The sequence below is a fragment of the Silene latifolia genome, chromosome 1, assembly GCF_048544455.1.
Source record: "Silene latifolia isolate original U9 population chromosome 1, ASM4854445v1, whole genome shotgun sequence".
Classification (NCBI taxonomy): domain Eukaryota; kingdom Viridiplantae; phylum Streptophyta; class Magnoliopsida; order Caryophyllales; family Caryophyllaceae; genus Silene; species Silene latifolia.
Window position 1 is genome coordinate 134,319,660 of NC_133526.1, and position 25,423 is coordinate 134,345,082.

Genomic DNA, 25,423 nt, shown 5'->3' on the forward strand with positions numbered 1-25,423 from the left:
ATAAGCACTAAAAAGCATGGAAACAAGGGTAATTCGGGGGCTAAATATGCACCAATTATGGTCACATCAGTCATAGAACTGTCCTCAAACCTGTATTAACAAAACTCAATTTCTATGGACAAGATCCAAGCTCATGTTTGTGCATAAACAAAAAACAAGAGGAAAGTATCTACATGTTAGGATTGAGGCCTTTTTCCATATATATAACTGCATTGACACGAGCACGACATAAAAATTATAGGGGTCATGTTAGGATTGAGGCCTTTTTCCAACGCGAACCAGACAAAATTGGCCGGTTGTTTTCTGCAAATGCACACTTTTCTGATCCTATATGGATCCATTTATGATAATTTCAACTCAAGCATAAAAGCAGCTCACCCCATAGGGTAAACTGTAAGCATTCAATAATGGTAAAACATCATTCGGATACATTCTTTGAGATCCAACATTCTTGCCTTATCAAGTCAGAAGGTACAACACTAATGGTTTTCTTAACATTTACGAAATACTCCGTATATTCTTTACCAAAAAAGAACTTCAACTAACAAGGAAAAGGAAGAAAAACATTTGTGGTCGGAATTTCAGCTACAAATCTCATGCGGTGCTTTCTTGACCATTTTGCTCTTCCTTGTTCATTTTCTGCAAATAGCAAAATATTCAGCAATAAACAGAATGGATCATGTATATGAGCGTAGTACACATTAGACAAGAGCAAAGCGATACAAACATAGTGTCGAATACACCTTCCATTGGCTAGCCATGACTGTATATTTCCAATAACAGAAGGAACAACAAAGACGACCGACCATCTTGAGATTCAATGGACAGTGACTCACTGAGTATGATATGTATTTGAACGTGTTTAGATAGAGAGGTTACACTTTAAACTCATCATTAACTCACATAAGGTCCGTCAATTTATTTTGCTACAGAGCCAACCACAATTTGAGGTAGCTACAGCAAACTAATGATATTATCTTCATGTCTCAGTTGCAGAGTAGCATAACTACTTTTCTGGAGATGTAAGCTTTGACTATTGTTGGTCTTCAAATAACTATATACCAGCCAAGGAGAACACAAAACAACATTAATATATCATCAGAAGTTCAGAGCGGTACTATGTAGTCTGTACTAGACAACAAAGGATGAAACATTCCCAAGAGGTCTTGCGAACGGCTTAAACTATTGTTAGACAAAAGATGCTAAATTGCAGAAGTGTGGTTAATCTTCAGAATATAGATGAATAGTTTAGAATTACGTGGCAAAGGAAAACTCGTGATTCACACAAATGCCATTCTGAATACAAGGACATGAATTACACATTTCAATATTATCTTCATTCACATTTGGAAAGAACTTATGGTAACATTGCTACTATAGGTACCAAACAATCTCGCATGCCGTTCAATCCACAACCTAAAATAGCAAGACACAATTCAGAATTGCATGTTCTACGCTTCCTAAATTTGCCTCTAAGAGACTGGAGGCACCCCATATTAGATCTTGACCTTAAACACACAAGACCTCCTATTGGGTCCAATAGGATAGAGCTGCCATGGCCCAACTCTTTGGATATGGTATTGAACTATTGATATAGAACAAAAGGGGAAGGAATGGGGAGGGAAAGAAATGCATTCCTTCCAAATCCTTCCTAATCTGGAAGAACTATAGTTCCAAATCTTTCCAAATCCCCACCATTTCCTTCCACCTACTCAACTCGGCAACCAAACTATTCTTATTCCTTTTCTTCCATTCTCTTTCCTTTCAAATCCCTCTGTCCTAACAAGAGGCAAGTGTAGACATCTAAAAAGGGAAGTCAGGGGCTATTAGCAGCTTTGCTTAGTAAGAGAATCGAGTATGGTACACATTAGCGACTAGCGTAGCTAGTTTACCATAAACTGTTGTGGTAAATGCGCTCCCATCCCAGCTTTCATGAAAATTCGACATAGTTTAATCATAAATAAAGTAAATAAACTAAACGAAGCAAAATTTGGTCATAAAGTTCCTGAATGAATATCTATTTTATTTGCTCCATATTTCTAATCCTAATTCCTAAGTTCTTCAGATTTCAGCCATATATAATAGACGATCAAACATGACATAGTAAATCTAAATCAAAGCTTGAGATATACAAGAAGAAATTACACAGATTTATAATTAAGTCCCCACATATATCAAGTTCATGTAAACATCACACAATTACCCAAAAAGAAATAAATACTCTTAGTCTCTCACTCATTTGTTTACCTTTTATATTCATTATGACGGAAATTTAATCAAAGGTAAACGGATGAAAGAATCAAGGTAACAAATGAAATGGGTATGTATTAGATAAGGAAAGAAAGATCAAAAGGGGGTACCGATTGAGCGTTGTGCCAAGAGAGGCCACGGTAGACATTGACGGAGAAAGTGGCGGTGAGATAAATGGTGGTCAAACCCAATGCAGCCGTAAACCCTTTAAAAACCCACTCTCCTACCTTACTTCCACCTCCCATTCTTTTCGCTTTTTTCTCTTTTAGATTTTAGACTAGACTTGTCAAATTCTGATTGTTTGTTTTATGTTTGGGGTTTTTGTTGGTTCAATCCCGGTAGTTTGTTCAAGTGTCTAACATAGAATTCATCAAATGGTTATACACTTATACCCGACCCGTTTTATAATCGACCGTGTTATATCGTCGACGCTTTTATTAAGGGACTGCTTTTTCACATACGGATTTTACTATTTCACAATACGATTTTACAATTTTACCCTTATTATTTTTTTTCATTCACTCACTCAATTAGTTTGTTTTCTCCCTTCCCTCATCTCCCTTCACCACCAACACCACCTCCGTTCAACACCCTCCTAGTTCCGGTCAATCCAATCGCCGGCCGACATTGTTCCAAACTAGTTATGATTTAAAAAAATATAGACAAAAAAAAAAAACCCATAATACAACAACACCCTCACGCACTAACAACAACACAAGTACCACCCTACCCCCACCTAACCACCACCACCATATTCCCAGATCCCAGCCGACCAGCATAAGCCACCGTTCCTAGTCTCCATGCCCAGACAACCAGACAAACCACCCTCAGTCACCGTCACGCACCACCAACGCATCAACTATGTTCACGCACCACCTTCAAACACCGCCCTCACACACCACCCCCTGACGTCGCACCACCCATAAGCACCGTCCACCACCCAGATCATCAACCACCTCAAATCACCAAGCCTTCATTGATAAAAACTAAAACAATTGGTTTCCCTAATTAACAAACCCTAATAATTTCAACAAAAGATATAAATAATTGATAAACAACATAATTAATTCACTAATTGGAGAATTGTAATCTACTCCCTCCTATTCACGGGTTTCTTCCCTATTTCTTAAAACGGATTATTCAGGTTTTCTTTCCTATTTCAATTTTGGGAAATTTTTATTAATATACTTCCACCTCTCTCCAATCACCAAACCCCACCCATCACCTTTATTAATACTTAACCTTAAATATTTCTACCTCTCTCTAATCACCAAACCTCACACATCTCCTTTATTAATATTTAATCCTAATTATTCTTACCTCTCTCCAATCACCAAACCCCACTCATATCATTTATTAATATAATACTCCTACCCTTAATTCCCGTGCGCACATCAAAAGGGAAGAAAACCCCGAATAAGAGGGAGTATTATTCAAGTTTTTAGAACAATTAAATTTGATTATAGGAAAAAAGGTTTATTTGATCAGGTTTGGTTTAGTAAAAGGGTATGTTATGGAAAATTTATGAAAAAAATGTATGTGAAAGAGTAAAGTTCGTATGTGAAAAAAGTAATTCCGTTTATCGTCGACTATTAACACATCTTTCCAATATTGCCCTCTCATTAACTCCCCCCCCCCCCCTTATCTCTCTCTAAAATCTTTCTAAAAAAAAGACGGTTTTTCGGAAAAAAATCGTAATTTAATTTACGAAATTTTCGATTAAAACGGTTTTAATCATATTAACTAATGACGGTAACAACGATCAAGGTAGTAACGATGTTCAAGAGATATGTTTACGTTTTAATTACGTTTCAAGTTTATGATTTGACGAACAGATTAGCGATTATCGATCTCCGCGCTTAAAACTAATCTAAGACGGAAATTATTAATTTTCTTTAAAAAAAAATAAAACAAAAAAAATATGTCGAAAAAGGGCCTGGACAAAGAAATTTTTTGTCCAGACGTAGGTCCAGTTGGAAAAAAAATTCGTCCAAACGGAAAATTTCTTCTTCCAGACCTAGGTCCGGACGAAAAATACTCTCGTCCAGGTTTTTTCCCGGATGAAAATATTTTTCGTTTGGACGAAATTTTTTTCCGTCTTGGACGAAAAATATTTTCGTCCGAAATTTTTTTTTTTTTAAACAAATAAAAAAATCATCTCTCGACTTAGTTTAATTTTGGGCGCGATAATCGATAATCTCTAAGCCGTTCTAACAATAACGATTCTATTTTAAACCACCTAAATCTACTAACTAATTACAAATTTTTAAAAAACTACTAGTTTTGATTACTTGCGTCGTCGATTCCTTGAATTAGATGGCGGAATTGAAGCGGTGGTGACGGAAATGTCGTACTTGAAAAAAGAGGTTAATATATGGGGGGTTTAGAGTGAGGGGTAGATTAGGAAAGTCTTTACAAATTGTCGACGATATTTAGTAATTTGTCGACGACGTTTAGCAGGTTGGTTTATAATTTCCCAATCAAAATAGGTTTGTAAAAGCCCGTGGCTGGATAAAAATTGGCGTTTTGGGCATATCATATGGTGTGACTGTTGGTGCGAACCAAGTAGGACAGAAGTCCACATAACATATACTTCCTTCTTTCAGTCATTTATTTACCTATTTTATTTTTGGATATCTCAATCAATTATTTACCTTTCTATTTTTGAAATGTTTTTAATAAGCAATTTGATTACACACTTGAATAATACAAGCAATTTGGGGGGTTTGGAATTTGAATAATACAAGTTGCTTTGAATGAAATATTTTGCTATTAAGTTGTGTTTGGAATTTATTCAGTTGTGCTTTATAGTTTAATTATGTGCTTTTGGATCCTCTTTCGACGGGCGTAAATTCTTGTATAAGACAATCTCATACATGAATAATAGCACGAGACTCTTCTTTTGAATGTCAAGCAGTCTGTATCCGGTCTGGATTCTCTCCATTACTTTCTTCTCTCCATTACCTTCCATTATCTCTTAACGGTCCAGGTTTTGTTCCTCACACGTATGCATCATACTACTTGATGACATATATATATATATATATATATATATATATATATATATATATATATATATATATATATATATATATATATATATATATATATATATATATATATATATATATATAGCCTTCCTCATTTTCAAGCCGAAAGATATGTCATTCCCTAAGAGACTTTTCTAAATTTTCCCACCTAATTACAATAATTACTCTAAATGAGCCTTTTATTCCTCTTACTACTAAGAAATTAAGAGATTTTTCTAATTTTTCCCGCATAGCTACAATAATTACACTAAATGAGCCTTTTTTTTTTGTCTAAATGCTAAACTACAAACCGTGCAAACTATAATACATGTTACTCTACTTTCCACTAGCTCATTATTTACCTTTTCACCAAACTTCTATATGTTACATTGTTTTACAAGAAAAAATTTTCGTATTGATTTTGTAAACTTTCACTTATTTAACAATCTTACTTAAGGAACAATTCCTTATTATTTTCAAATCAAAACAAATGGGTGGTGCTCATTCATGGACGGATTTTACTCTTTCATGAACGTAAATCCCTCTAACTTCCACCATCCAATCACCACCGCCCGTCAGCCACCATCCACCACCCTCACCGCCGTCTCCCTTGCGCCACCGACCGGTATTGACGAGCTCCTCGGGCTAGCCATCAGACGATCTCATAGATTAGTTTGATGAACAATATACAATATGCGTGATATCATACAATAGTGGCAATTTTCTTATGGACCTAGATGCGATTTTCTCGAATACCATCATATATCGGACACCCTCTTTACGTTCCACAACCACGGTAGAGATTGAAACAGTTGCCTCAAATTTGACACCCATGGAGTCCTTCTCGACCATCGAGAGTTCAGGAATATTTTTCAGATCTATAAACGTGTCGTAATCTGCCAGTTCCCTGTAATAATCTGAACCAGTGTTACTAACAAGTACTTTTACATGGTCCACTTCATTGGCCTTGACTGATTGCAGCAAGTTTTGCAGTTCCGCTTTAGTAGAAGGGCTATGCCAAGAATATTTCTCTGAATCCAACAGTGTGTTAAACTTCACTTCATCCTTCAAAAACTCCGGAAATGTCGGATTTGACAGTTAGGATTGTAAAATGGTAGCATATTTATTTTACTTTTCTTCCTTTCCCCTTTATGCCAAAAGGAATTCAATCCCAGGTCCTCAATATCAACATTACCTGCAAAGCTTTTGCAAGTATCGATAATAGGCCGATAACCAGTACACCTGCAGAGGTTTCCAGTCACATACATCTTGGCTTCAGAGACCGTCATCTTTGAACACGGGGGAGGGATCTAGCCGATCACTCTTCTCAGCATTGACGAGAGCTGAGAATAGAGAAACACACATTACAGAGGTACAAAACCCACACCGAGAAGCATGAAAACCTGCAAGTCTTTTGGTGTATTGTATGAAACCCGTCTTTGCTATTCTCAAGGCCTTCAGTTGTTGGGATAGAGCAGTTATGTATACTGCATAGAAGCGTAAGGCATGAATTTATAGAGTAATCCTCAACTTGATCGCGCACTGGATCATACTTGGATAGTAGCACAATAGAAGCACCACAACCTCCTGCATTTATTGAGTACAAAAACCACTAACAAATCAACTCCTTATACCATTTTACTTAGCACTTGGTAGTCACAAGCTCATAAAATAAGTTGACATGTACGATGTCGGTTTCTGACATACAGTACATACTTTATAAGACCAAAATATGATTCAAGACAGACAAGTACACTCAGAATGACTATGGATGAAAATATATAAATTGCCAAACTCGTAAACGCCCAAGTTGAGTTGTTCAATCAGGAAAAAAAAACTCACATACGGAGTAATGATCACACCCCGGAATGATTTGTCCCTAACTAAATCATATCCAAGATTACCCGACCTCATTGTCGGGTCTAGCCATGTTGTAAGAGTAACACATAAAGCCTAACTCACAATCCACTGGGCACTGACTGCCGTCCCTCACCCCAACGCCGGTGACGGTATTATAAACCCTTATTTTGGGACGCCCCTATCTCTATGAGAAATAGAATTATATTGAATTTATTAACAAAAGATACAATACATCGATTATATACTAGAGCTAAGGACTAGGGTTTACATATAATTAGGAAACTAACGATCTTAGAGATAATACAAATATACGGTGCTTGGAGCCTAAGGCAACTATATACGAGATAATATATACAAGACTATATCTAGGAAATATCTTCCTTAATACGCCCCGCAAGATGGACGACCCCAGTGAGAGACCAATCTTGAGAAGTAGAGAATAAAAGCGGGAACGCGGCAACGACTTAGTTAGAATATCAGCTAGTTGATCTGAACCAGAAATGTGAGCCAGTCGTAATAACCCTTTTTCCACTTGTTCCTTTACAAAGTGAAAGGCAATAGCAACATGTTTCATATGGGAATGAAAGACGGAATTAACGGAATAGTGAGTGGCACCTAAATTATCACAATAAATCACAGGAGGAGTACGAGAAGTAATACCTAACTCACGGAGTAAATTATGTACCCACAACAGCTCAGCCGAGGCATCAGAAATGGCTCAAAATTGAACCTCAGTGGAAGAGCGAGCAAGTGTCCTTTGCTTCCGCGAAACCCAAGAGATAGGATTCTTACCAAGGTAAACCATGTAACCAGATGTGGAGACGTAGTTATCCTTGTCTCCCTCCCAATCCGCATCACAATAACAATGTAAAAGAAGCGGAGAATCACGAAATAACCGAATGCCAGCATGTAACGTACCTTGTAGATATCGAAGAATGCGCTTAAAGGCCTGCCAATGAGCCATACGCGGGGATTACATATATTGTGCAAGTTTTTTTACGGAGAAGGAAATGTCGGGATGGGTGAGGGATAAGTACTGGAGGGAGCCAACAGTAGCATAATACTCAGTCTCATTGGTGATAGTCACGCCACTGCTAGTAATGAGGGTAGGGTAGGACGAAAGGGGAGTGGGGGAAGGCTTACATTCAACCATTTTGTAGCGAGTGAGAAGGTCATGAAGATATTTGGTTTGGGTAAGAGTGAGGCCAAGGGGTGAGGGAGTCACTTCAATGCCCAAGAAGTACGACGGAAATCCAAGATCTTTCAAGGAGAAGTGAGTAGAAAAAGAAGAGAGGTAGTCAGAGTTGGGACCAGTGACAATGATATCATCGACATCAACTAGAAGGTAGATGAGAGCAGCGGAATGGTGGGGGATAAAAAGGGATAGATCCGAGCATGATTGTCGAAAACCATAAGAGACTAGGTAATTTGTGAGTTCAGTGTACCAGGAACGGGGAGCCTGTTTCAGGCCATATATAGCCTTAGACAGGCGATAAACATACGTGGGAAGGGTGGAGTCAATAAACCCTGGGGGTTGAGATATGAAGACGGTGTCAGAAAGAGAGTGCCTTGAAGAAAAGCATTATTAATGTCGAGATGCTTTAGTGACCAATTTCTCGTGACGGCAAGAGTGAGTATGAGACAGACTGTAGCTGGTTTAATGACTGGGCTAAACGTTTCTGAATAATTAATGCTAGGGCGCAGATTAAAACCTTTTGCGACGAGGCGAACTTTGTGCTTGGCTATGGAATTATCCGGATTATATTTATCCGAAAAATCCACTTACAACCTATTATATTTGAGGAGGAACTATAGGGGACAAGAGACCAAGTTTTATTTGTGAGAAGTGCATTGTATTCGTGTAACATGGCCTTACGCCATTTGGGATCGGCGAGAGCCTGTTTCACGGTTGTAGAAGTATGAGACGGAGAATAAAGTTGAGCAATTTTGGCATATTTTGGGCTGTGTTTGCGGATGTTGTGAGAGAGACGAGTACCATGGGTGTGAGAGGGAGGGGGAGGGGGAGGGGGAGGAGGAGGGGGTGATGGGGGGGTAGGGGAGGAAGAGCTGGTAGGAAGAGAAGTTGCTACCGAGTCAGGGTAAGAGCTAGCCGCGGAAGCAGGGGATTGAGGCGTAGCAGGGGTGTAAGGGGGAGTTGAAGGGGGTGTGAGAGGAGTGTCATGGGCAGGAGGGGGTGCTATAATAAGTGGCACCGAGAAGGAGCACCATGTAGTAGTGTGGACATAGGCCACATACCGGTCTGTGGACGTGGGCCACCTACCAGTCTGTAGACACAGGCCAGTTGCACGCCAAGCCAATCCGTAAACATGGAGCGGTCTTTTGAAAGCCACGCTCGGTGGCGTAGAAATGCTTTCGACCGGATCGCTTTAGATCGGCCGGTTCCGTCTCGATGAAGGTCTCAAAACGATGCAGAGATGTTCGGAGTCGCCACCAAGCAATTATGGGATTCCTGGAAACCGTTCGAATCCTCTTTGTACCTTGGTCAATTAAGGCAAAAAGCGGTGCTTGACATAGATACTAAAGATAAGGACTCGTCCCCCTTTTAGCATTCTATGCCTAAAATGACTCTCGTACGCCCTGGATAAGGCCATCCACTATCAAAAGGTTCTGAGTAAGGGGCGAGGGTACATATTGGAAACCCTTTAATCGGACACCCAATCCCGCCCGCGTTAGCGGCCTCTACTGATCGATCGTGGTTGTTTAAGTGCAAGAGTTAATAAAACGGTTTAAATGCATGAATACGCATCCAAAAGTCTTAACATAACATGTGAAGATTTACTAAGTCGGTTTGTTTATCCAAATATCATGTAATTGATGTCGAGTTGGATTTAGATTGATTTTCTTGTGAAAACGGAAATTAAACATCCATTTACCAATTCGGGTTATGCTGCTACACGATCCATTTATTGTTAAAATGAAAGAATAAAAGGATGAATAAGAAAATTTTAAAATGTTTAAAAGAGTGTTAACTCGTCAATCTGATCCATGTAGATTCGGGTTAACTGTAATCGGGATCGTCCTAGACAAGTACCAGAACGAGACAGAACAGTGCCAGGTAGCCCCATTGGGGTGGAGCCATTAGGCGAGGGAACATGGCCTGTCCAGATTTTGAATTATGAAAACAGACGGCCTCTTGGGGCGCGAGTCAGACGACGACCCAAGGGGCGTCTTCTGGTTGTTAAAAAGGTTGTTTAAAACCGTATTTGTGATTAAATGATTTGCATGACTCGGAATAATTACTATTATCTTAGTAATATTCGTATTCGGATTTGCAAGTTTAAAAAGCACAGTTTACAAATAAAAATGTAAAATGTGTGTGCTTAACCGTTTTGTCACCGTACTCGAATTAAATCGACATGGTATTTATTTTAACCAAGGGTGATATCCATTATGGTCAAGACAAAGATGAAAATTAAATGAAATAAAAGTGAAAGAAAATGTTTGATTTGAACTAAATATGTTAAGTTCATTTAATAATTAGTCAAGTTTGTCATCGTACTCGATTAGACCGACATGGTATAAAGAACCAAAGATGATTATGAATTATGACTAATATGTTTGCAAGTGTATTTAAATGAGAAAAATGGCAAATAAAAGAAAAGAGTATTAGAATACCCTTTAAAATGTAACTAACCAAATAATATCACCGAGTAACGGATTAAACCGATCATGGTATAAGGAACCAAGAGTGATTATGATTTATGGTTAAAAAGTTTGTCATAAAAATGAATTAAAATGGTAAAAACCGTAATAGAAAAGAAGTAAAAATAAAAGAAAGTGTTGAAGGAAGATGAACTCAAACACGTTTGAGTCTGACCCGAGAAGCCACAAGAGGCGCGAGCCTCTTTGGATAGCAAAGAGCTTATGTCTCAGGACAAAACTCGGTTTTGACTCATCTAACCTATATTTGAATCGTATTATGCATTGTTCATGATTATAAACTCATAGAAACAATGAAGACATGAAATAAATGGAATATTTACACCCTCAAACTTACCTGTTATGATGTTTGCGAGGTAGACGGCTTTAGAGACTGTTTTCTCGTATGCTACTCGAGATCAAAGAAGTTTAAAAAAGTGCCTTAAAAAAGGATTTTTTTTTGAAAATGTATTGAAAATATGTTGTTGAAAAATATATTGATTAATGTTGAGTTGGTCGAATGCACGGCGACGGTACCAAAAAAAATGTGTAAGGCTTGTGTTTTCGATCGGTAGGTCGAAAACACGTGTCGATTTTTTGACTTAGGAAGTCGAGTCTAGAAGTTTAAGGGAGATGTGAGGGGGCAGACACTCGCGTAAGTCTTATGGTCTGTGATGGTGGGTATTTATAGAGAAATGTGGGATGGTAGGTCGGTTGAGTTTGCTTGGAGACTAAGGAGGACGCCTAAAGAGGCGCGAGCCACCTAGTGATACAAAGGGGTGTACTGTCCCTTTCAATTTGGACGTGGTCTTTGCTCCATCCATTTTTTGGTTGGTTTGATTTATGGTAATCAAATAAGATGTCCTGTAATAATATGGTCATCTAATAAGATGATTTTGGGTGTTATTTGGGGTAGGTATTTTGTGCTTGACTCGGATTTGATCAGTGTTGAGTCGGGATTTGAATTTTGAGTCAGTTTTTGTCCCGGTGTTGATTTAGACTCTAATTAGTGCCTTTTTAATGCAAATGGAAAGATAAAACCATTTATGACATTATTTTAGACATTCGAGACTGGGGTTGACTCGGGTTGACTCAGATTGACTCTAGTTGCGAGTTTCTGAGTCGGTTTTGGGTCCGAAGACGGTTTTAACTCTAAATAATGTTATTTTAATGCAAATGAAATTATAAAACCATTTTTGAAATCATTTTTCATATCCAACTAATGCATTAAACCGTCTCATGTATAGCCAATCCACGCACGCATATCAAAAACACGTTATAATCCAATCATCATCGGGTGGTTTTTGAAAGGTGCAGATACTGGGTATCTACAGAGTCCCCACTTTGACTGGGGCTTGGACGGGGTGAAAGTCAAAGTATGGCCTCCAGTTCAATCGAATATTACAACCCTAAGATCATTGCGACGTCGAGGCGACTCAAAAGGGTTTGAGCCAAGGACTTGCCGTCGGGAAGGGCGACGTCGAGGCGACTCAGGAATTCGAGTCAAGGACCTACCGTCGGGAACAGTTTAGAGTATGTCGACTTCCGATTCGGGTTGTTTAAAGTCCATTAGACTACGTATAAAGGCTCGCCAGCCATATGAAGGAGTCATACCTGAGTAGAGGTGGCAAACGGGTCAATCAGATCAGTTTCGGTTCAGTTTCTTTCTGGTGCGAAGGTTTTACTCGTCGTCAAAAGTTACCTCACCAAAACAATATTTATAACTTTACAAACTACTCTTAGTAAAGAGGCAAGTAAAGGTCGGATCCCAAGGGACGGGTATTGATGTAGGATTTTCAATTGCAAATGGTTGTGTCTAGGGGTGTCACAATTTGGGTTGAGGTAGGAGATCAACTAAACTAATCAACAATATAAATAAAGTAATGAAAACAAGCAAGATGATTAAAATGTGATGTAAACAATTGATTAAAAGCACTAGGGTGTCATGGGTTCATAGGGGATTCATGGGATTTGATCATATAAACATGTTCTCTACTAGATGCAAGCACTTATTGTTGTGATGGGATCGAGTTAGTGTATATCTTACAATCCCTAAGAAGGTTCGGGTCTCGGAGCCGAATCGATTAGATTGTACAACACCTACAAGTCGACTTAGTCCTTCCTATCCAACTACATGCATGGTCTAATGAGACTCAAGTTGGTTTATGTCTTACAAGTCTCATTGAAAAGGTAAGTGATGGGTAAAAAATGCAAGGATTCATAGGCTCGCATCTCATCAAACATAACATGTGCATAAGTTGGAATCACAACAAGCAAGCAGATTAATTATAACAACATATTAGATTAAGCATGAATCAATCCCCATGTTGGTTTCCCCTAATTCCCCATTAACCCTAGCTAAGGAAACTACTCACTGATGCAGGAGCACTTGAAGAAAATGAAAATGAAGTCTTAATTAGTCGAAATGTAACTCACATTTCTGAAGGTTTCAAAATGGGCTCAAGTATCGTAAATATGATAGCATGGAGAAGCAAGGGTGACGGATTGTAGTCCGCCTAAGTCAACACGCCAACCAAGGAGGGTCAAGGTCGGTGCTGATGGAGGTGTTTAGGATTATTAGTTTCCTTATTTTTGCTTTCCTAATTCTAGTCAATAAATTTAAGGTAGTATTGTTATTTCCTTATAGTTTCTTTCCTAATCTTAGCAAGATTGTAATAAGGCAATTTGTCATACTATGGGTCGGTTTCCTAATCTGTTTAGGACGAGTTAAGGAAGTTTAGGGAACGGAGGTCGACTTAGTATAAATAAGGGTCATTGTATTCAGTTTAATTCAATTCAAGTTGAGAGATTAATACAAGTTTTCTTGTTGCTTATTGCTTGCGAGCTTTGTGAGTCTTATTTCTTTCTTGCGAGGGAGAGATTAGAGTGTGGTTGATCCTTGCGAGGTGAGAGTCACAAAAACAAGTCGTGTGTGAGTTCGAGTTCCTTGCGAGGGAGGAGAGTTTATTCACGTCATATCTTTTAGATTTTCGTTCAAAAACATATAAAAGTCAAATAAAAAGTTTAATATTCCGCTGCGTATTTTACAACACAAATCGAACAGTCCAAAGTACTGTTCAACCCATAAAATCGACCTGATTTTACATCAATTTGGTTACCAGAGCAAGGTTATTAATTTGTTTCTTAACAAGTTAATCTTGGGAAGTAAGGATGCCGGGAGAGGACGATTCCAGCAAGACTACCAGTGATGGTTCAAGCACACTTCAAGAACAACTAGATGAGATGAAACAAGCTATGGCCGAGCTAAAGTATATGATGAAGAACCTTCCAATTGGACGAGGTAGAGAATGAAGTCCAAGTCGTAGTAGGTGTCGTGGATCATATTCTGATGATGCGGTTTCCAAGTCCAAAAAGGAGAACAAAAACGATGATGATCGAGGTCTAAAACTTGACATACCTGATTTCAATGGAGATTTGGATCCCGAAAAGTTTTTGGATTGGATTAGGCAAGCTGAACGAGTTTTCGAGTACAAGGAATACGATGAGCATATGCAATTCAAGGTAGCTATTCTAAAACTCACTAAATATGCATCATTGTGGTATGAAAACTTGAAAAAGCAGAGAAAGCGAGATAAGAAGAGCAAGATTGATACTTGGGAGAAACTTAAGAAGCATCTTATGAGGAGATTCTTACCAAGAGATTATGAGCAAGAAAATTACCTAAAATTGCAATCTTTATCACAAGAAAATCTGTCCGTGGCCGAGTACATTAAAGAATTCGAAAGGATGATGATTGTTTGTGATCTTGAAGAGAAGGAAGAGTTTAGAGTTGCAAGATTCATCTAGGGTCTAATACCGTCACTTGCGTCAAAAGTTGAGGTTCAAATTTACAATGGGTTTGATGATGTGTGTCGTTTGGCTCTAAAATTCGAAAAGCAAGACAAAACAAAGAAATCCTATACCTATTCGAAAGGAGCAAGTTCTGGCTCGAGTTCTTATTCTAAACCGACAACGAGCAAGCAAAAGGAAGTTGTGACAGAAGAAGTTAAGGACAAAGATAAGGGTGTCGTGGAGCCTAAGGGTAGCTCATTAAGGCGATGTTTTAAATGACAAGGCTATGGTCACATAGCTAATGAATGTCCCCAAAAGCGAGCACTCACCGCTCAAGAATTGCGCAACATAGTTCCAGCGTTTGTTCAAACCGAACAGTCCACAGAACTGTCTGATATTGAAGAGGACGAAGAAGAAGGTGTCGCCTATAATGTTGATCCATTGAGTGAAGATGAGTTTTTGGTAATTCGTAATCTTCATGTGGAAACAACTCCGGTTGAAGCTGAACAAAGGGAGCAAATATTTCACACTCGTTGCAAGGTACATTCTAAAATTTGCAATCTAATCATTGATAGTGGATCATGTACCAATGTTGTGTCAAAGGAGTTAGTTGATGAGCTGAAATTACAAACTAAAAATCATAATAAGCCATATAAATTGCATTGGTTGAATGGAGATAATGGAATTCAAGTAAGGAAGCAAGCATTGGTTTCTTTGAGTTTGGGGCCTTATAATGATGATATTTGGTGCGACGTGATTCCTATGAGTGCGTGCCATATTCTATGGGACGACCATGGCAGTTTGATCGAAAGGTTGAACTTGATGGAAGAACTAACATATATAGCGTGACCAAGGGCAAAACAACATTCAATTTGAAGCCTTTATCACCTAATAGAATCAAGGAGCTGTAATCAAAGAAGGGGATCTTATTTATAGAAGCTCGTGAGGTTGAAGAGGTTCTAGCTCGTGGAGAACAAGCCTATGTTCTTATGGTTCGTGAATTAGAAGCCAATGGTGAAGGAAGCACTCGTGAAGTTCAAGGGCTATTAAAGGAGTTTTGCGACGTATTTCCCGAAGAATTACCGGTTTGATTACCTCCTTTAAGAGGTATTGAACATCAAATCGACTTAATTCCAGGAGCTCAATTACTAAATAAACCAGCCTATCGTTGTAATCCCGAAGAAGCAAAAGAATTACAAAGGCAAGTGCAAGAATTAATTGATAGGGGTTATGTTCAAGAAAGTTTGAGTCCTTGTGCCGTACCAGCTCTATTGGTGCCAAAGAAAGATGGGACATGGAGGATGTGTATTGATAGTAGTTCCGTTAACAATATCACAATAAAATATCGATTTCCTATGCCGAGGTTGGATGATATGTTAGACGAGTTGAGTGGATCACGAGTATTTTCGAAGCTTGATTTATGAAGTGGTTATCATCAAATGAGAATTCGTGAAGGTGACGAATGGAAAACAGCGTTCAAGACTAAGCAAGGATTGTATGAGTGGCTCGTTATGCCATTTGGTCTTTGCAATGCTCCTAGTTCGTTTATGAGATTGATGAATGAAGTATTGAGACCGTTCTTAAACAAGTTTGTGATGGTGTATCTCGATGATATTCTTATTTATAGCAAGAGCAAGGAGGAACATATTGAACATCTCCGTAAAGTTTTTAAAATGCTACGAAAATAGAAACTATATGGCAAGATGGAGAAGTGCACGTTCATGGTGTCAAGCGTGGTGTTCCTAGGTTATATTGTTGGTGAGAATGGTGTGAGCATGGATCCGTCCAAGGTGGAGGCAATCAAGGCATGGCCGGTTCCTAAATCAACAACTAAGGTTCGTAGTTTCCATGGTTTGGCTTCGTTTTATCGAAGGTTTATCCAAAATTTCAGTACAATCATAGCGCCTATAACCGAGTTGACGAAGAAGGGTGAATTTGTATGGACTCCTAGTGCAGAGAAGGCATTCGAAGAGGTAAAATTTAAACTAAGCTCCGCACCTGTTTTAACACTTCCTAATTTTGATAAATTATTCGAAGTTGAGTGTGATGCGAGTGGAGTTGGGATTGGGGCTGTTTTGATGCAAGATAAACGACCAGTAGCTTACTTTAGTGAAAAGTTGGGTGGTGCGCGATTGAATTACTCGACTTATGATAAGGAGTTTTATGCAATTGTGAGAGCATTGGATCATTGGGGTCATTATTTGCGACCTAAACAATTTGTGTTACATTCTGATCATGAAGCATTGAAGCATATTCATGGGCAACAAAAGTTAAATCCAAGACATGCCAAATGGGTTGAGTTTCTACAATCTTTTACTTTCTCCTCAAGGTATAAGACGGGAGCTTCTAATGTTGTTGCTGATGCGTTGTCTCGAAGACATACTTTATTGATCGAGTTAGATGCAAGAATGCTTGGGTTTGAACATATCAAAGGGCTGTACAAAACTGATCCAGATTTCGCTAAGGAGATTATTGAGCCAACGGGGTTATTTACTGTTCAAGACGGTTATCTATTCAAGGGCAATCGATTATGTATTCCCAACAGTTCAATTCGAGAGCTTTTGACTCGTGAAGCTCATGGTGGTGCAATAGCTGGATACTTGGAGTAAACAAGACTAATGATATTTTGAGTGAGCATTTTTATTGGCCAAAGATGAGCAAAGATGTGCAAGAGATCGTGGCTAAATGTGTGGTATGTCAAAAGGCAAAGAGTACGTTCAATAAGGGACTTTATACGCCCCTGCCCGTACCTACACAACCGTGGAATGAGGTAAGTGTGGACTTTATACTTGGGTTACCTAGACCTCAAAGAGGAAAGGATTCGATTATGGTTGTTGTGGATCGGTTTTCAAAGATGGCACATTTCATCCCATGTCATAAAACCGATGATGCTACCAATATTGCTGAACTTTATTACAAAGAGATTGTTCGATTACATGGTATTCCACTTACTCTAGTGTCGGATCGAGATGTTAAGTTCTTGAGCTACTTTTGGAAGACATTATGGAGATTGGTGGGAACAAAGTTATTATTTAGTACTTCTCATCATCCACAAACAGATGGGCAAAACGAGGTGACTAATAGAACTTTGGGAAGCTTGTTACGAGGTTTGGTTAGCAAGAGTACGAAAGATTGGGATGTTAAGTTAGCTCATGCTGAGTTGGCATACAACCGAACGCCGTCAATGACCACGGGAAGATCACCATTCGAAATTGTTTATGGGGTGAATCCGTATCTTCCTATTGATTTGGTTCCTATACCAAAGAAGGATGTGATGAGTTTTGAAGCAAAGGAAAGACAAGCTGCATTTCTTCGAGTTTGTGAACAAGTTAAAGCACAAATCGAGAAAGCCAATGCTAGATACAAGGAGAAAGCAAATAAACATCGAAAGCAACCTGTTTTCAAAGTTGGAGACTTAGTATGGTTACACTTAAGGAAGGAACGTTTTCCATCCAAAAGGAAGAATAAATTGATGCCAAGAGCCGATGGACCATTCAAGATACTTGAAAGCTATGGGACTAATGCCTACAAGTTAGAATTGCCGAGTGAATATGGAGGTGTAAGTGCGACATTCAATGTTGGAGATTTGTCACCGTACTTAGATGACGAAAATTTGAGGTCAAATTCTCAAAAAGAAGGGGAGAATGATGCAGGAGCACTTGAAGAAAATGAAAATGAAGTCTTAATTAGTGTAAATGTAACTCACATTTCTGAAGGTTTCAAAATGGGCTCAAGTATCATAAATATGATAGCATGGAGAAGCAAGGGTGACGGGTTGGAGTCCGTCTAAGTCAACACACCAACCAAGGAGGGTCAAGGTCGGTGCTGATGGAGGTGTTTAGGATTATTAGTTTCCTTATTTTTGCTTTCCTAATTCTAGTCAATTAATTTAAGGTAGTATTGTTATTTCCTTATAATTTCTTTCCTAATCTTAGCAAGATTGTAATAAGGCAATTTGCCATACTATGGGTCGGTTTCCTAATCTGTTTAGGGCGAGTTAAGGAAGTTTAGGGAAGGGAGGTCGACTTAGTATAAATAAGGGTCATTGTATTCAGTTTAATTCAATTCAAGTTGAGAGATTAATACAAGTTTTCTTGTTGCTTATTGCTTGCGATCTTTGAGAGTCTTATTTCTTTCTTGCGAGGGAGAGATTAGAGTGTGGTTGATCCTTGCGAGGTGAGAGTCACAAAAACAAGTCGTGTGTGAGTTCGAGTTCCTTGTGAGGGAGGAGAGTTTATTCACGTCATATCTTTTAAATTTTCGTTCAAAAACATATAAAAGTCAAATAAAAAGTTTAATATTCCGCTGCGTATTTTACAACACAAATCGAATAGTCCAAAGTACTGTTCAACCCATAAAATCGACCTGATTTTACATCACTCACTCATTGTCAAGTTTAACATGCTAACAAGGTTGTCAATCATACTAGCAAGGCAAAACATGATGAACAAATGAAAATGATTAACAATAATTAAAAAGGATTAAGAGAGAATTATACCTATGAAGATGATTCCAAATAATAAAGCAAAGAATAATAGAAGTAGTTGATGATTGATGGAAGGTTGTCAATCCTCCAAATAAACCCAAATAATCTTCTAATTACCCAAAATAAATGATGAACAATAGAGAATTAAGGAAAGATTAAGAAATGAGATTTGTACTAATACTAGATTAAGAGTTGATTACAAGATTAAGATGAGATTACTAATTGATTACAACTTGATTAAGAGAGTATTAAGATTGCATGCTAATCTAGGTAGTACAAAGGGGTATTTATACTAAAGATTAGGTACAAAGATTAGGGTTACCAAGGGCTGAAATGACTATTAAGAAAAGTTGAGGAAGTGCTCCTCTCCAAGGAGATGCGCATCTCCATTTTGCTAGTCCCGCATGGATATGCTCGTCCGAGCGTCTTGGAAGCTGGAACGGTGGTTCCTGTAAGAAGACCCGAGCGGATCACTGAGGGAGACGCTCAGATTGCGAGGCTTCAAGATGAGCGTCTTGATGTCGGGACGCTCGGATTGCTGGGCAGGGAGACGCTCGGATGGCAGCAATCCGCTCGGATTGTGAGTCAGGCACTTCTCTTTTCTTCTTTCCTCAACAATCCCCGGGGATCTTGTTGAGGATGCAAGGATCGTTTCATCATTGCCCAATCTACTTTATTATCTACATAGGCCTTCTAGTATCGTCTTCCCTTTGATGCTTGGTCATTGAATGCAATCAATTTAGCTCCATTTCGCCATGAAAATACAAGGTTTGCAGTCCTTTCCTACCAAGGGATCAAAACCTCAAAGAATATGCAAAATGGGAAACTAGAGATAGTAAATGACCCAATTATGCACTATAAAGCATAGGAACGAGGCTAATTCGGGGACTAAATGTGCTCAAATATGTGTCACATCAAATATCCTCAAACCTAACCTTTGCTCGTCCCGAGTAAAGAGGTGACAAAAACTAGGACCCTTATTCAAACTCACCTACTAATATAGCCGATGTGAGATAATTAGCGGGTCTCACTCCGCCCCTTCAACTCACAACAAGACAACCATGAGGTAGGATGCCTTCTTGCAAGGCAAGGTGGGGCTTGCCAAAATGGCGATACATCCATGCATTAAAGCACACAAACAAGAAATGGATGCATCTAAAAAAATGAATAACCACTTTCCTCATCTAAGTGGCGGAAATTATCTGAAGGGGAAGCAATCTAAGGGTACACATTCCATTATAGATATGGTTTCTTCAAACTACTAAGCCTAGAAGGATACCAATAAATCACCTCCAAGTTGTGTCAAGCTAGGGTACCTTTGTCCTTAATTTTTAAATGCTTTCGTCAAGAATAGACTCCCGATGGTGTTAGAAACACTGGAGGATCGCGGAATTCCCTTTCTTGCCTAGACAAGAAGAAGGGTCGTCTCCTCTCTACCATGCACAAAAGTGGATACGATGGAAAAAGGATCAATAGAATTTGTGTTTTATATGGGAGTTTGCTTTTGTTGTTGTTTTTTTTTTCCCAAATTTGTGGCATTTGACATTTTGAGAACATTTCTTTTGCCATTTTTTTGATGTTTGACATTTTCAACACTTGACAATTTTTCAACTTTTTCTTGCATTTCTTTTGAACATTTTCAAAGTCACCCAATTTGTAGGGAGGGTGCTTATTTTTGAAGCAGAGGAGTTTTCATTTTTGTTACTCCTCTTTTCTTTTTGATGCAATTGTAAACTTTTTGATTTTTCATTTCAATTCTTGAACTCAAATTTTGAACAATTTTTGTGCCCATTCCCTTTGATGACAAAATGTGGTAGAATATGGATGATGGTTGCATGGTTTCAAGGGTCACCTTGTATTAAACGGTAGCCAAGGAGTTATCACACCACAAGGTACTTTTGACTAGGCCTTAATCCATGGGTAAAAGGATACTAGTATGACACATCATAGGGTATTTTACAAGTATTCTAACAAGCAAAGTCTTAAGAAGAAAAAGTATCTACAAGGGCCTTATATACACTTATCAAGCTTCCCAAATAGATGTTTTCACAAAATTTTTCCTAAATGCAACTATATGCCATGATGCAACTAACATTTATACATCCTAATGCATATTCTTCTACCAACTAGTATGCCAAATAATCTAAATGCAATCCTATAATCACATTGTTTATACCGCATCAATCAAAATAAAGCCATATAGTCATTAACATAAAGAGGAAAAAGGAGATTAGAAAGATCATACCATGCGGTCTTCTATATCCTCATGTCTCGGATGTGGCGTAGTCGATCAATGTGAAAAGGATGAACAAACACAATATATACAAACACAATATATACAAGACTATACTATAAAGGAAATGAACACGTTTTTGGATTTTTGCATTTTCCAACTTTTTATGGTTTTTATGATTATGAAATAAAAAGACATGTTTTTGTATTTTTCAAAATTTTTCAATTTTTATCATTTTTGTTTTAAAAAGTCATGATAGAATTTCTTAGCCCCACACTAGTATGGGCATTGTCCTCAATGGCCAATAAGATAGGAAATTATGCAATCTATATGGAATGCATGATTTTTAAACTAAATGCAAGCTATATGTGTAACACCCCCTCATACCAAGGTGCCTTACCAGGACCACCCTACCATGAAAGTGTGTTACCATCTCGGTTACCCGAGGTTAGTAAATATCCAAAGCGTCTGAACAAAGCACATTTATTAAAGTACTAATGATATAAAGTTTACATCAAAACCAAATCCCAATTGATCCAACGAGAAAATATAAATAAATGTCTAACAACTGAAAATCATAACTACGACTCGAACACTGATGCTACGACTGATGATGATAATTCCCCCATGACTGTCCCAAGCTCACCAAAAGCAATACCTGTCAAGTCTGCTCACCATCCCCGAATGGATCATCGTAGGTTATACAAACAACAACACGGGGTCAGTATTACTCAATCAATGTAAGGCAACCGACACGATAACCAGCTGATCATCCACACTCCCCGGTCTCCCGATCTCACATAGTAACCGACTACACACCTAAGTGTGTAGCCCTGCCAGATTACCCATCGCAACAGGTAATCCACGCCGCCAGTGGGTGACCGCAACCGATCCCACCAAGTCCAGCTCATCAACGAGCGACTAAACAAATCCCTGTCCCTTAATGTGCACATCCCCTCCCGTGGCGGGTTCCACGGAGGGCGAACTAGGGTGTGAAGCCACTCCCGCAAGTGACTCCACCACAATCATAACACACAGCATCACAGCTGTCACAACCTCTCCACACCAACACCGTCACCACAACACCCATACTCTGATGATCAGCAGTTAACGATAATCACGAAACAATCATGCCATAACACTTAACAGTAAAACTGAGTAGGAAACCCTACCTTAGTAATCAACAGTAGAATGTAGATCAGACAATCAGAAAGGCTCCTCTACGAAGTCTTCTCCTATACAATAATCACATAACACAATTACATAAAGAACCATCCCCCTTTTATTCCCTTATTCCAACATACAATAGTCCCAATAAAACATAAATGACATAGGAAATGAACTTACCAATAGTAGAATGCGAGATTGTACGTAAAGGTCGCAATGATTGCACACACACGAGATTAGAGGATGATTCAGGAGTGATTAGAGAGTAATTGAGGTAATCGTAAAAATGATTAGGGTTAAAATGATGTTTTAGAAACTGACGGTAAATATAAAATAACCCTAAACACTCCCGCATCAAACCGCTAAAACAACACTCGCCAGATCGGATACTCGGTCGAGTAAAGCTATACTCGGCCGAGTATCCTCTAATCGGTCGAGTATTCCCATACTCGGCCGAGTTTTCATCGGCAGAATCAAAACAGACCCTACAATTAACACTACTCGGCCGAGTAGGCTCTACTCGGTCGAGTATGCAACTTAATAGAATCCGTAGTATTACAGTCTTCCCCCCTTAAAAAGAACTTCGTCCCGAAGTTCACACTCCATCCCAAAACAAGACACTACACCACGCAAAAAGACTATGCTAACAAGCATTTACCAACGTCAAAGAACCACACAAGACACCACAAAACTCACTAACCCGACTCAAACTAAGACAAATCACAACCGCGACCATCTCCTACCCCCCTAAAAAAGACAACGGTTACGTCCCCGTAACCAAACATACCTGATCAAAAAGACTAGGAAAACGTTCTCGCATAGCTTCCTCGGGTTCCCATGTGGCCTCTTCCACATTATGATTAGACCAAAGGACCTTGAGTAAGACCGTCTCACCATTTCTTGTCTTACGAACCTTGCGATCAAGAATCTCTTTAGGAATCTCGGCGTAGGCCAAGGATTCATCAAGCTTGATATTCTCCATCTCAAGGATATGCGATGGATCACTCACATATTTCCGAAGCTGAGAAACATGGAAAACATTGTGGACTCTATCCAAAGCTGGTGGTAAAGCTAATCCGTAGGCTACCTCGCCTATACGGTCCAAAATTTCATAAGGACCTATGAATTTTTGGCTTAGCTTACCTCTCTTCCCAAATCTCATCACACCTCGCATAGGTGAGACTTTCAAAAGAACCTTGTCACCTACTGCGAATTCAATGTCTCTGCGGTGTAAATCGGCATAGCTCTTCCGACGATCTTGGGCGCTCTCATCTTTTGCGAATTAATCGGACTTGCTCAACCATATCCTGTACCACCGTGTGGCCCTAAAACCACCGTCTTGTCTCGTAACTATCATCCCAACAAACTGGACTTCAGCACTTCCGGCCATACAAAGCCTCGAAAGGTGCCATCCCGATGCTCGTATGATAACTGTTGTTGTATGAAAACTTGATCAGATCAAGCCTGTCTTCCCAGCTGCCTCCAAACTCCATAACACATGCCCTCAACATGTCCTCTAAGGTCTTGATGGTTCGTTCCGTCGACCATCCATTCTCTGGATGGAACGCTGTACTCATCTTCAAGGTCGTACCCATCAACTCCTGCAGTTCTTGCCAAAACTTGGATATGAACCTCGCATCACGATCAGAAACGATATCTTTAGGTATACCGTGCAATCGAACCACATGCCTCCTGTAACCCAGTGCCAGCTGCATCTTAGACCAAGTATCTTTCATTGGAACGAAGTGAGCTGACTTAGTTAACCGATCAACAATCACCCAGATCATGTTGTTACCTTGCTGTGACCTAGGCAATCCCACAATAAAGTCCATAGAGATTGACTCCCATGTCCACTCAGGTACTTCCAAGGATTGTATCTTACCTTGTGGTCTCCTTTGTTCACCTTTGACTCTCTGACAGGTCAAACACCTGGCAACGAACTCAGCTACATCTTTCTTCATGTTTGGCCATGAGAAAGTCTTCTTAAGGTCTTTGTAAAGCTTGTCACCACCCGGGTGAACTGAATAAGGAGTACAGTGAGCCTCTGTCAAGATCACTCTCCTCAACTCTGCATCCTCAGGAACACACCATCTCCCATCAAAACGAACACTCCCATCTGTATGGATAGAACACCTGGAAACTGTCCCACTCTCTACTCTTGCCTTCCACTCTTGAATCTTAGGATCAAGCTCCTGCTTCCTCTTGATGTTCTCATATAACTCTGGCTCTATCGTCAAATCCCCGATGGTATCTCCCTTCCTTAGCATAAAGATCCCCATCCTAGACATCTCATCCCTCAGCTTTAACAAGTACATAGCTGTACATAACGAATGAACACTCTTCCTACTCAAAGCATCTGCAACAACATTAGCCTTACACTCGTGATAGATGATCTCCATATCGTAATCCCCGATCAGCTCCATCCACCGTCTCTGTCACATGCTAAGCTCCTTTTGGGTGTAGATATATTTTAGGCTCTTATGATCAGAAAACACCTTGAAAGTTGCTCCATAAAGATAGTGCCTCCAAATCTTAAGAGCGAAAACAACTGCACCCAGCTCCAGATCATGAGTAGGGTAGTTCTCCTCATATGGCTTCAGCTGCCTCGAAGCATATGCTATGACTTTCCCTGCCTGCATCAAAACACAACCAAGACCATTCTTTGAAGCATCGGTATATACCTCAAAGTTCTCACATCCCTCTGGCAAAGCTAGGATAGGAGCTGTGGTCAAGCGTTCCTTTAAGGTCTGGAACGCCGTCTCACAACTCTCGTCCCAAACAAATCTGGTCTCTTTCTTCATCAAAGACGTCATGGGCCGTGCTATGGTAGATAAATCTTTCACGAATCTCCTGTAGTACCCAGCAAGGCCTAAGAAGCTCCGAATCTCAGCAACATTCTTCGGTGATTCCCACTTGGTCACGGCCTCAATATTACTAGGATCCACA

At 39.3% G+C, this 25,423-nt stretch overlaps 1 long non-coding RNA gene across 1 annotated transcript; it reads right to left on the reverse strand.

Annotated features, from left to right (window-relative positions):
* Nucleotides 1-357: 357 nt before the first annotated feature.
* Nucleotides 358-2,545, reverse strand: LOC141609460 (uncharacterized). Its single transcript, XR_012527432.1, has 2 exons — nucleotides 2,361-2,545; nucleotides 358-639 (listed from the first exon to the last, which is right to left on the reverse strand). It is a non-coding gene; the product is annotated as an uncharacterized LOC141609460 (long non-coding RNA).
* Between the last annotated feature and the right edge of the window lie 22,878 nt (nucleotides 2,546-25,423).